The following is a 13,943-nucleotide window of genomic DNA, read 5'->3' on the forward strand; positions in this document are numbered from 1 at the left end:
AAGGAATATCACCACTCCCCTCATGTTTTATCCTGCCCTTCTTGAAAGAGCTTTGGGGTTATTTTGTGTCCCGTCCCCTGCCCCCGTTCAGCAAAGCCCTGTGACGCTGAATGATGCTGAGTGTCCCAGGTCATAAAATGTAGTCTTGGGGGATATTGCTGGGAGCTTCAGGCCAAGGGACCACGATGCTTAACACCAGACATTGTCGCCAGAGGGACTGATCTCTGTCATCTGGAAATCAGTTGTAATTCCAGGAGATCTGCAGGCATATCTGGAGGTTGGCCACCCCAAGCTAGTTCAGTCTCATCAGCTCTCAGATGTTAAACAGGGTCAGCCCTAATTATTATATGAATGTGAGACCACTAAGGAAGTCCAGGTTTGCCACTCAGAGGCAGGCAATGTCAAACCGCTTCTAAATGTCTCTGACCTTGAATACCCTATGGGGTTATAAGGATGCCAGCTTTCAGGTCAGACCTGGAGTTCCCCTGGAATTACAGCTCATCTCCAGATTACAGAGATCATTTCCCCTGGAGAAAATTGTGCTTTTGAGGGTGGACTAAATGCACTGTACCCCCACTGAGGCCCCCATCTTCCCCAGGTGCCATCCCTAAATCTTTAGGAGTTTCCCAACCTGGGTCTGGCAACCCTTCCCCCCTCCCCCACAGGAGACCGGGGGGCCTGCAGAGGGTGCGTTAGAGGTTGCAGATGAAATGCAGGGTGCTGTGGTGGAGTTTGTGAAGGCTACTATGTCAACTACATTATGGGTCTTTTGAGGCTCTCTGCACCTTTGGAATTCTGGCACAGGGCAATAGCACAACTACAAAATGGCTGCCACAATTGGTGGAATCAGCTACAGAATGTTAGGGAGAGAGGCAGAGGTGTGATCCAGCAGGTTCTCACAGGTTCCCAAGAGTAGGTTACTAATTATTTGTGTGTGCCGAGAGGGGGTTACTAATTGGTGATTTTGCCACATGATTTTTGCCTTAGTTGCGCCCCTCCTCTCAGCAGTAGCACGCAGAACTTGAAGCAGTCTAGCAGGAGGTGCACCAGCGTGCGTGGCAGCCTGCGCCTGCGTGCATTCGTTTCCCGCCCAAGGACCGGCGCAGCAGCTGCGTCCTTACCACAGCCCAGCCCAGAAATGCCCTGCCCAGAAATGCCCGGCCACGCCCCTGGAATACCCCGCCCAGCCCCATTGGCGCTTCGCCACAGTTTGAATCCCACCACCATGGGAACCTGTTACTAAAATTTTTGGATCCCACCACTGGAGAGAGGTTATACTTTACTGTAATTGTAACTTCAGCAACCCAGGTTGTATCTTGACTTATTTATTTTTATTTTTATTAAGAAAATTTCTGTGCCTCCTTATGACCATATAAGATAAACACCCGAACATTAAAACATTTCAACATTTAAAAAGCGTTTAAGACAAAGTGTAAATAGAATAAACAATTCAGTAAAAACATACATGATGACACAAACAGGGAGAGGGTCCGATCACAGTTCTTGGGGATTCGCCAAAAAACAAAGAAGTCTGCACCCATGGGTGGAAAACAATACAGGGGATACCTTTTAAAACGAACATATTATTTTTTAAAAATTCCTAGCTTACACACAGTATACTGACAGTCAGGCAATGAAGATCCTTATGCTGTGGTGGCAGATGCTGTCAAAGGTGTGTTTTTTTATAGATACAAACAGGAAATCAGCACATGTCAGCAAAAGCTCCATCTGGCCCCACCCATTTTCTAAAAATGCTTGGGCACTAAGAAAGGTGTCAGAAGATGTCAAGGCACCCATAGGCACCACACTGAATCCCTGATCCAGAAAAATACGGTGTGGGATTGTGGCTAAGGGTAGACCTACCAGTCTGAGCTTTCGTGTGATAGTAAAATGTAAATGTTTTAAATGTGTTAAATGAGTAGCTAAAGGATCAAGATGAAGATCCCTGGACTATAATGCAAGTCAGTCTATCCCCTGAGGGGAAAATGCCACATGCAGCTTGCATGATTTGTTCTGCAATGTTGTGAGCACTGGTCTGTATTTTTTCTCCAAATGAGGTCTCCAGAATTCTGCAGTGCCTACCACATCATCTGGGGAATACTGTGCTCTGCGGATATAATATTTACAGGATGACATGTCCCAAGTGACATGTGGAAACCACTGGGGAAATGACTCTTCAGGGGCTAGATGCAAACAGATTGAAGCACCAAACAAATTGTGCACCTGAGATGAATAAATGGGGCAGTCCGCTTTCTGTCTGTTTATTGGTTAGCTCAAGCTGAAGATTTGCATTACATTTTTGTTCTCAGAATGCCAAGATCTATTTGATTCTTCCCCAGGAAGGGTGGGCAATAGCATCACATGCAGATATCCATTCATTTAAGTCTCCAAAAGCTATTACCACAGACTGGAAGCCAGAGTGACGAAGAGCTGAGGAAGATACACAGGGGCACAAGGAATTGACCAGCTAGAAGCAGGTGGATGAGATTTGCAATATAAAAAGGTGTGGCATAAGTATAGTGTATGGTTCCTAGAAAAGCAAAGGTACAGTTTAGTTTTTAACTGGCAGATGCCACCCAATCTATACAGCTCATGAAGTAAACATCTATGGTTGCAAAAACAGGTCAAACCTAAGCTGACTGACTGAATGCCTTGACTTTTGAGAGTGTGTCTGTGATATACTTTGTTAAGTGGAAAAGTAAAAGCAGGAGGTGTTTGTTATGAGTTCGGATAGCCTACATTGTGTAGTGGTTAGAACATGAGACTAAGATTTGGGAGACGCAGGTTCAACTCCCCACTCTGTCAGGGCTTCGGGCCAGTCTCTTTCTGTCAGCCTAACCTACTTCACTGGGTTGTTAGGATAAAATGAGGAAGGGGGAACAATGTTGTAAGCAGGGATGCTGTGAATATCACCATGAAGACCTCAGAGTTGCGTTTACGGTATCTGAGTATGTAGTTCAGATGTGATTCAATTACCTGATTGGTTTGGTTTAGACTGAACAGCCTCGAATGTCCTCTGAACTTGGGTGCTGTGTGGTTTCCGGGCTGTATGGCCGTGTTCTAGCAGCATTCTCTTCTGACGTTTCGCCTGCATCTGTGGCTGGCATCTTCAGAGGATCTGAAGATGATCCTCTGAAGATGCCAGCCACAGATGCAGGCGAAACGTCAGGAGAGAATGCTGCTAGAACACGGCCATACAGCCCGGAAACCACACAGCACCCAAGTGATTCCGGCCGTGAAAGCCTTCGACAATACATTGAACATCCTCTGAACTGTTTGCACTGGGTTTTCACAAAACTGTGCATGCACAAAGATGCTGCCAATTCAAACTAGTCTGTGGCCAATAGCATGATGGGGGTGGATTAGCATCAATAGAGGGTGTTTGGGGAAGGCTGGAACACAACAAAGTTAGAGATCAGAAGATTCAGTTTTCCTCAAATACAGTGATTGGCAGGGGCAGGGATTAGAAGCTCACTCCTAGAGAGCACAAAACACTGGATACATGTATTTTATTGTGCGTTGTGCATACATGGGTATGATATGCAGTCTTCCAGTGTCTTGTAGGTAATCCCACGATCCTAGACTAAAATATGAGCTGTGATACAATGGAAATTCTATTTTCTTTCAGTTTATGAGGATCCATTTAAAAAGAATCTAGACCAATTTTTATTTATCTACCCCCTAACAACAATTGTGGGGGAAGTAGATTAGAAGCAGAGGCGTACGTAGGCAAACTAGAGCCCTGGGCAAAACCTGAGTTTGATGCCCTCTCCATGGGCGGCCACCCTCCCCCACTGTGACCAAACAATGATTTTTTCCACCAGGTCATTTTAAAGACACCATCACATTATAGAACATCCACCAACTCACAAATCTGAACACAGCAATGGACCATGCCACACAGCAGAAATAATTTTTGGAAAACATTTTCAAAATGCTTTCAAAATGTTTTATTACTGCTATGAAAACATTTTATGGTGTTGTATCCAGTCCCCCCAATTGGGGGTAACAGCATCACTTTCAATGTTATTTAAACTGGGGACCCCAGATTCTCCCTTTAAGGTGGATTTAAAAGGAGAATCTGGGCTCCCTAGTTTAACCAAGTGATGCTGGAATCCACCCCCAAACAGCATCATTTTCAATGGTGTTTAAACTAGGGAGCCCAGATTCTCAATGGATTAGAAGCCCACTCTTTGTCCAATGGATTAGAAGCCCACTCTTAGCAGAGCTGAGATGCATTTCTAACCCATCCCACGACTAAAATTGTTGTATTGGGGAAGTATCTGCTCAGTAGGCATTCACATTGTCAGAACACACACACGAAAATCCAGTCATTCTATATGGTTAGGAAGGAATACAGTGAAGTAACCTATCAAACACCAACAAACAGATCAACGAGCATGAAATAGGATGCAAGCTGAACTAAAAATTGTTTTGAGCATCCCTTGCTACAAGTTTTGTATTTGAAGTATACATTACCATCTAATAGGGCTCCCAGTAAGTCCAGAGTCAAAGGGTGCCTAGTATGCACTACTACATATGCCCAGTACTGTCAGCCAGAGCCGAAGGGGAACTGCGTGAGGGGCATGTGGGTGTGCCCTGCACCCCTGCCCACCCCCTCCATGCCTCTGCCACCCCCTGCCCTGTGCCCAGTGCAAGTTGCCCCTGGGCTGCCAACCTACTGACTCAGCACAAGTAGGGGCCTGCAAAATTTGTGGGGGGGACTCCCATCTCCACCCCCATCATAGCTCTTGGCCTCCTCCTCCCCAAATAAGCCCCATTGTCTTGTTAGCTTGCTGATCACTCTTTCAGGTAACTGCAGCAAGGATGCTTCCTCCCCCTTCCCTCAATCCCACTCTCTTGTTGGCTCATCTGGTGCTTCTGTGGGTGAGCACAGTAAGACCTCCTCCTCCCTGTCCCAGCTGGCTTGCCGAGTGCAATTTTGGGCAGCAGGCAGGCAACAGTATCTGAAGAGTGTTGTCTGCACATATACAGACAATGCTTTTTTTAAAAAAAATCGGGGATTCAAACTCTTTAAAATTTCAGTTTTTTCTGCAGACCTATGGGGTCCCCTAAGGCCAAAGAAACATCAGTTGGGATGAGTGTGTCCCCATGTGCAGGTCTAAGTATCCCCAAGCAGGGATACACTTCAGAATTAGATATTTAGATTGTAATTTTTTTTGTATAGTCTCCATCACCATTCCATTTCTACTCAGCCCTTCCTCCAAGAATGTCAGGATAACGTACACAATGTCTTCATTCAGCTGTGGTTTTATGATGGTTCAAGGGTGAAGTTTTATCCTTATGTGTTTGAAAAGTCAGTGGAATTAGAAAGGTGTAACTTCCTTAGGATTGTTTTCTAAGTTGTCCCTTGTTCAAATTAGGCTCCTGTCTTTCCTTCTAAAAAGGGTTGATTTCCATTAGATGGGGGGCGGGGGGGATCACAGGATGTGGACCAGAGACCAAACTTGTGAACAATCACAAAGTCATACGTAACTCAAGTGTTGTCCTCAGTTCATACTTATGGATTTCCTGATCTGAATGCAAGCAGAAGGAGCTTCAGCCTCCTCCCCATGCTGTTACCCCAACAGAAATGGTCTACAGCATGGGTGTCAAACTTGTGGCCCTCCAGATGTTATGGACTACAGTCCCCATCATCCCATGATGCTGGCAGGGGATGATGGGAACTGTAGTCCATAACATCTGGAAGGCTGCAAGTTTGACACCTATGGTCTAGAGGGGTAGCTGTTTGGCTCAACATAGCCCCACAAACTCTGTAATGGGCGAAATAGCTCCTTCCCTGGTCTGTAGCCCCCACCTTGTACAAACTCCATCTTATGGCAATCAGCCATTGCATATTAGATCCTAAAGAGGTAACAGTTAATTTTCTAAGGCTATTTTAATAAGACTTCTCCTCCCCTTTTAAAGTTCTGTAGTATTAGATTCTTTGCGCCTCAAAACTTTGTACAAAACCTCCCTTAGAAAAATGGGACTCATTGTTGACATAGTTCTAAATAATCTATTTGCTGTTTCTTCCTAGCCGATTTCTATCTCTGTTAACCTTCCTCCCTGCAAGTATCCAGGGAGTTCTTTCCTTTCTTATTTTGGGTCTGCATAGCTGTGTTTCAGAGACAGGTAAGCCCTTGAGGAGGTGGAACAGCAGGAACGGCTCCTGGGACTCATTAACTCTCCACCCTGAGAGATGCGTTCTTGAGCCCACATCTCTACGCCACACAGTGAACAAACATCTCACTGGCGTAACACAGCCCCTGCGGTTTCGGCCTGGCAGGCTGCGTGTGACTTAGGTTGACAGATCAGGGTGATAGCAAATGTTTAACACTGAGTGAACGTTTAGAGACACGGTGAGAAATGCCCTTAATTTAAAAAAAAGCAAAAACAAAGCTGTGTCCTGTGATGTGCTGCCTGGCACTCATGTTGTAGGTGCTTGGTGGCATTTAGTTTGGAACCTGTTGATAATTGCAAGAGACGGCTCTGAGGGCAGTGAGCTGTTGCTCTGGGAGATGGGACGCAATCAGCTCAAGGATAATTCACATGGCAGGTGGTTGATTGAGAATTGGGGACCACCCCTTCCTGCTCTCTCAGCCCCAGCTGGCTTTACCCTAAGGCTGGGCTGATGTAATGTTTACAGGCTGGCTGAAAGTAACTGGCAAGTACCTTGCCTTGGGCTTGCTGAAGTTGTTGTTGATGTGTCATGACAGGGGGATACCCTGTAATTTCACCAGGTCTGAAGAGAATCCTGCATAGGTCAGAGAGCTTTGTCATCTTAGCACCTGCTGCAATGGGCACTTGCTGAGCTGTGACACCGAAGGATGTTTGTTTTTCGTGGACCTTCCTCTTGACAGTTTCCAGGTGAAAGAGGACAATGTCAGGAGCAACTCAGCCGTGTACAAACTTCACTGAAACAACCCCGCTTTTTCATAAATCTGCATGAAAATAAATAAAATGGGTCTCTGTGCAAAATGAGAGGCAAATGACCGGGCTGATGCCAGCACAGCCATTTGAAACAGGCATGCAAGAGAGAATGGAGATTAGAAACAATGTATGGACAGAACACGCTTTAAGACACACTTACTGCTGCTACTGTTTTTATCATATTTATTATTTTAATTGGGATTATTCGATTGTTTTTTAGTTGTAATGTATTGCGTTTGGTTGGCTTGTAAACTGCCTGAGCCCTTCGGGGGTAGGGCAGTCTAATAAATTGAAACAACAAAAACAACAACAATAATAAACCCCAGTATGGGAAACTGAGAATATTGAATAGTCTGTAGGATCTTTTTAGTTGCCTCAGTAAAAACAAACAAAAAATGATTAGTAGTTGCACCAGGGCCGGAGCCCCTGGCCCGGAATGCCCCCGTCCCCGCACCACCTCCGCACCAGCTCGTGCCCAGTGCGTTGCGCACCTGCCCCCTTGGCGCGATGCCACTGAGTTGCACTTTCCCTTGCAAGTCTCTGCACAAATACCATAATTTTTGATGGTAGAACCATCATCACTGGCAGGTTTGAGTTTGAGGGATATTTTTTTTTACAAGAATCAGCCTCAAGGTAGGAAACTGAGCTCCATGAACATTGGTCTCTCATTCACATCCAAGGACTTTCAAAGGAAATTTACAAACTATCTATTATGTTAACTAATGTTAACTAATGTTATGTTTTGTTAACTAATGTTAACTAATGTTTACATAATAGCCCCTAAACTGTTCAAAGATATAAGACTAAGAAATGATATGGAAAGAATCCAGTCCAGTTTTCTGGGATTTTTTTTCTACTAGGTGGAATAATTTCTCATATCTTTTGGTGTACCTAAAGGACTATGCAACTTTAGATTACTTAAGGTGTGTGTATGTGTGTAAAGTGCTGTCATACATGCCTTTCAGCCTTCAAAATACAACAGTCCACCAGTATAATGTAGTGATTAGAGTGTTAGACCAGGATATGGAAATTGGAGCAGGTTCTAGAAGACGCAGGTCTGAAGGGGCATGGAAACTCACTAGATGCCTGGAGGTCTGTCACTCACTCAGCCTAACCTACCTCACAGGGTTACTCTCATGAGGTGGGGGAAGATGGAATGATGTTGTAAGCAGCTATGGATCCCCACTGGGGGATAAAAGCAGGATATACATCTAGTCTAAAACTGTGTGTACATATGTTTTTGTGGATTAATTCCTTAACCTTTCTCCCAGCTCTTTATGATCTGGCTGCTGCCATTTTCTTTTCTCCTTTAGCAGGCCAGTAGCAACTCCAAAGGGAGTAATGCCATACTCCCATCCCCCACCCTGTTTATCTTCCCCAGGGGGCAGAGCCTTTCCTTGCCTGGTTGCTTATGACAACAGGACCCAGGTTCTTGTTTGTCAATTTCAGAAGCACAGTTGGTCTCTGTGTGTGATAGTGTTCAGGTAGTAGTGTTTTTCACCTAGGGAGTGGCTTGTGAAGTTTTGCAACGGCTGCTGCAGCTGCTGATTCAGCACAGCAGCGACAGGGTTTCCTTGTGGCAATCTCCCCCATACTGTCCCTGTACCAGTCACCTGGCAGTGGCCATTCGTTCTTTATGCTACCAGAGCTTTCCCACTTTTTGTTTTTAATCTGCCATTCAACATCATTATAGGAAGCTGTGCCCTGTGTTCTCTGAATCGCCAGCTTTCATTTTTAAAAAATGAAAACCTGGAGCCCCTTTTGTTGTGACGATTTCCACTTCCGTATCCTACTGTTCTTTCCAATAAAGAAGATTTAAAAATAAACAAACCTGAAATCACTACTAAGATAGACCAACACAGTGAGCCTGAGTCAATAAAAATGCTTAAGCCTGGCACCTGAAACAAAAAAGATCAGATCAGTAACTGAGAAAGTCTGGATATGAATGTGGCATTAATTCTCCCTTTTAATTTTCATTTTATATCAGCACATTCATATATATCTCTCAGACTATATATATATCATACTATATGATTTATAATACTATATAACATACTATGTTTTGCTAGTGTTTCCATTTTCTTTGTTATTTTCTTTATTTTTTACTTTATTAAATTTCTATATCTCAGGTAAAGGAAGTTCCTTGTGCAAGCACAGAGATATTACTGACCCAGAGGCGTCGCTGCAGTGGGGACATCTGTGGTGGCTTGCCCTGGCGCTGCCATTGCAGTCACGTGTCAAGGGCTGGGCCGGGCCAGGGGCATTTAGGGGGAGGGGCGGGGGAACATGGGCAGTTCATGCCCCGGGCACAGTTCCACCTCCCTTCGTCACTATACTGACCCATGGGGTGATGCCACATCATGGCATTTACTTAGCAGGCTATGTTAATAGGGTGATTTGCCATTTCATCTTCCCCAGTACCTTTATACCATTTTAGTGGAACTTTCGGGCGTTTTCGCACACACTGTTTGTTGCAGATCCAGCATGTGAGTTCGTTGCTGTTTCCCACATTTGTTTGCACACACTTAAGCCGAAATGTGTCCCAACCCCCCTTCTGTGCCACATTCCAGCTGTTGTTCCGCGCATTTTCCGCAATAAACCGATGCGTTCATACCACGCTTTCTTGGAAAAGAGCGGTTTCCCCCCACAATCCTGGTGGCTAGGTCTTGGCTCTTAAAATCTGGAGTAAGCGACAGTCAGGGGAATTTCCCACGGTGTGGTAGCGATTTGATCCAACCAATGGAGCAGCGATTGGGCTTACCGGTTGCTGCACGCGCTATCCCATTGTTCCGCTTGAGTCTCACTCGACTCCCTCCTCTCCTGGCGTTCGGTTGACCCAGTGCGCCTGACAGCTCAAGCTACCAAGTCCCCATGGCACCGTTGCTTTGATACATTTGCAGCACGGTGACTTATTCGGTCGTTTCGCCTCCGTTAACACGGTAGCTCAACAGCCCGTCCACGGAAACGGGATGGGAAGCAATTTGGAAGCCCGGCCCCGGACGGCTCCATGATGGTGCGACAGCCAATCAGAGCGGTTGTTTGTGCCGCATTCCTGGGCAATGCAGAAACCCAGGAGTTGTGAAGCAGGCAGAAGATGTGTGACTACCTGGCCATGTGTGAATGCCATCGAGCGACGAAACTGCATCAAAAAGTTCAGGAATCAATGCGGTTTACTATTATTCTAGAATAAAAAGTGTGTGTGAAAACGCCCTTCGTTAGTCGTTTCCCCACTTACCTTGACCACCCTTTGCTGCACACTACTCTCAGCGTGCGTCATTTTCTAAGCGCTCCTGGAGAAACTGCGGGGTCATCAAAAGTAGCCGTTTTCGAGGAGCGCAAGGAATATTGTAGCGCTATTAAGGCGTGAGAGTGGCAGCGTCGGGGTGGCTGCGTTGTCGCCTCCCCTGTAGTGGGGAGTGCCGAAGGACCCCACGCTACTTGAGGAGAGTAGCGCGCAGCAGACAGTAAGTGGGGAAACGACCATTGTTGTACACAGTTTTTAATCAAAGGCAGGTAGCTGTTTGGGCTGGGGGAAAATGACTGCAGTTTTATCCTGAGCCACAACTAAGAAACTATAAAATGAACTTCAATTTTTAAATTGACCCAAAGTAGTCGTGAAATTCAGTATCCTTCCTATGACATAAGGCATTAAAATAAGGCACTGCAAACAGCAGGCCATTTCACTGTTAAGTCACCCACCTCACTTTAGAAGTCGGGACACAAACGGCCAAGATACATACTTACGAGTGCCGTTTTAGTCATTTTAATATATCATGCAGCACAATGGGCTGAGGCACTTTTGACCCACCCCAGTGCCACATCAAGGGTCACAACAGCTGTACCCCTTCCCCATGACTGTTTTGGATCTTTAGGGAGCAGGGGCAAGAGGGCTGTCCTGCAGGTCAATCAAGATCAGGTTCTTGTGGCATTTTAAATTACTTTAAAATTGCAGTGGTTTCCTTATGGCAGCCTGAGGCCCCTTTTTCAGGGTGGGGGCTTCTCACGGATCCCGCTCCTAATGCAAGTCCGCCCCATGTTTTTCCCCAACCCGTATTTTTTCAAGAATTGCACTATTTGTGATTCTTTTGTTTTAATGTGACTTGCAGCCGCGAGCAAACGATTGGCAGCCAGGAACTGCTTTCAACAGCCGTGCTTCCCTCTGTTTTCCAAGGTCCCGCCTGGCAACTACGTAGCCACATAGGGACACAGGGGTATTAGCATGGCTGTGGGAGTCCATGCCTGCCTGCCCACATAGCTATGTAGTGGAGGAAGGTGAGTAAAAAAAAACCCACATGCCTCCCTTACGAAGGCGTGATGGCAACCCACATTGCTTCCATGGGCTCCATTAGCTGCCTGCATGGAGGCATGTGAACACACCAATAGGCAGTGGCGTATCTGCTTAGGGACAAGGGGTACCCTTTGTCCCCAGGCGCCACTCTTCTAGTCACGTGGGGGGCGCAAAATTGGCCCCCCACGTGACCAGGAAGTCCTGCTGTCTTGTCGTTTTCGTGCGCCTTGACCCCGTCCAAGGGATGCAAAAATGACTAAATAGCAGGACTTCCTGCTGCCTCCAAGCCCCCTCAACCCCGCCCTGGACTCCTCCCTCCCTTCCTCCCCCCTGCCAGCTGGGTCGAGGGCAGTGTGGGTGGAGCTGAGGTGGGTGGGGCAGGGGCAGAGCCTGGGGGCATCCTGGAGACAATTTGTTTCTGGGCGCCATTTACCCCTGGTACGCCTCTGCCAATAGGACAGCAGGTTGCTTTATGCCGACTGCAACCTGCTGTACTTTTGCTGTGCAGAAGGGGCCTGAATTATGTCATCATGTTTTCTTTGCCTTAAAGAGCAGGCCCCTGGCTGATAGTGACTGATAGTCTTTTAGGTACTCTAACCCAAACAGTTCAGAGATTGGGTTTGCCCACCACCAACTTTTCATTTCATCTGTTCATATATGAATATTGGGGTTTGTTTGTTTGTTTCTTTCTACCGTATTCCAGGACTTGAATCAGAGACATCCTCTTGACTTTCATGTGACCCACTCTCTGATAAACATGGAAATTCAACCCAAAAATCTAAATTTCTCAGAAATGTGGCCATACTGTGGCAGCAGGTTCTTGGAAGAAAAAGCAGTTGATAAAGGGGAGCATAATAATTGGGATTGGCATCCACAGTTCTCTCTCCTTTTCTTACTTTTTAACACTTCCCCTGTTTGTGGCAAGGCTTCATTGCCACAGGGAGAACACAAAGTGTTTCCAAAACAGTCTCCTTGATATTCTGTTGGAGGTCTTACTTCACAAGTACTGAAGATTGCAACTTCAGTCTGAAACGAGTGCTACACTGTTGTTAGAGTTGAAATTTAGTAAGGCTTTTCAAGTTCATGGATGAAATTGGAGTGTTTATAACCCGAGATGACTCTAATTAGAATAATTTGCATCATTTGAGAACCTCAGTGAGTTATAGAGACAGACTTCAGATAATTGAATTAAAAGCAGATATTTTAAATAAATTAGTACATTCAGTTGCTCTTTTTTAAATCAAAGAAACGAAGTACAGTACACAAAGTAAAAAAAAAAACCCATCACCCTAAAATACATCAGAAAATCTACAAAGCAAAGACGTATATGACTGAATTTATTCATCTAAGCCTAGAGCAACCAGATTGAAATGGAAACAGAACTCCTTTGAACGCTCTTAAAGCTGTAGCTGTGTACAAAAAAGGAAAGAGACTGGTCACTAAAAATCATGGGAAAGAACGCATATGTTTCTAAAGTCATACAATTCTGATATTATGGCTCAGCATGGTAAGAAAGTCAAGCAAAATACTAGCAATCCCGCTTGATTATTGCCTTCCCATAAACTCATTAGCCAGACCTTAGGCAAGCCAGTCCAAATGGCCAAAGTCTCTGCTATGACTTTGACCTACCAGTTATGCAGATTTCTAGACTCTTTGCTTCTTGTTGCTGCAGAAAAACTCAGACTGCCATATCTTTCTTTTTCAGACTTGAAACTAACTTCTGTACAGAAAACAACTGCAGAAATACATGAAATCCTTCTAAACTACTTTTCTTTTGCAATGAATTGTTCATAGAACTTGGAGATTCCCACATTCCCCCCCAGTTGCCGGAACTAGGCAAAGAACCATTTTTTTCACAACTAAAATGCCAATAGACTGTTCCTTGGTTGCAAAATCATAGAACTGTTAGCACAGAGACTTAACCTTTCATGTGGCCCCTTTCTTGGATTTTTTAAAAAGGAAATCTGGGTTTCATTTTCTAAAAATATTTTCAAGCTTTTTAAAAGTCAGCGAGAAACCCACATGTGTTATTTTTTAAAATATTTGTTTGGTTACTGCTATTTATGATTTGGGGGCTTATTTTAGGCTTGTGGTTCAGGGGTCTTCATGGTGGAGGGCAAAATGTAGAATGTCTGCACAGTATGGAAATCAAGATAATCTCGTTTGCCTGTTGCTCTACAGTAGGAATGCCTGAATTCAAAACTGTTCCTGAGGTATCAGCTCATCTCATCATCCAATTCATAATTCACCACAGCCAGCAAATAAGGTGAAGCATGCTTGAGTTATTCATAGGTCAAGGAAAAGGTTCAGTAAAGCATCACTCTCCCTATCAAGCAGTCAGTGCATCAGGAACGTGGCCTCAAACTGTTGTCAAGGTCCCTTCCCTGTCTAAAGGGGAAAACCCTTCCTCCCCCAAATTATAATCTACTAGGGCCTTGAAAATGAAAATAGAACTGTCTGGTGGATCATCCTGTGAAAAAAAAGTCCCTTTTTTGTTTGCCCGCAACAGCATGCCTCCTAGGGCTGCCAGCCTCCAGGTAGGGACTGGATAGCTTCTGGAATTACATCGAATCTCCAGACTAAACAGAGCATTTCCCCTGGAGGAAACTGCTGCTTTGGAGAGTGGACTGTATGGAAATATACGCTCTCGAGGTCCCTTCCTTCCCTAAACCCTCCGTTCCAGACTCTAGCTCTCCAAATCTCCAGGTATTTTGCAATCCAG

This window comes from Sphaerodactylus townsendi, linkage group LG03 (assembly GCF_021028975.2).
Source record: "Sphaerodactylus townsendi isolate TG3544 linkage group LG03, MPM_Stown_v2.3, whole genome shotgun sequence".
Classification (NCBI taxonomy): Eukaryota; Metazoa; Chordata; class Lepidosauria; order Squamata; family Sphaerodactylidae; genus Sphaerodactylus; species Sphaerodactylus townsendi.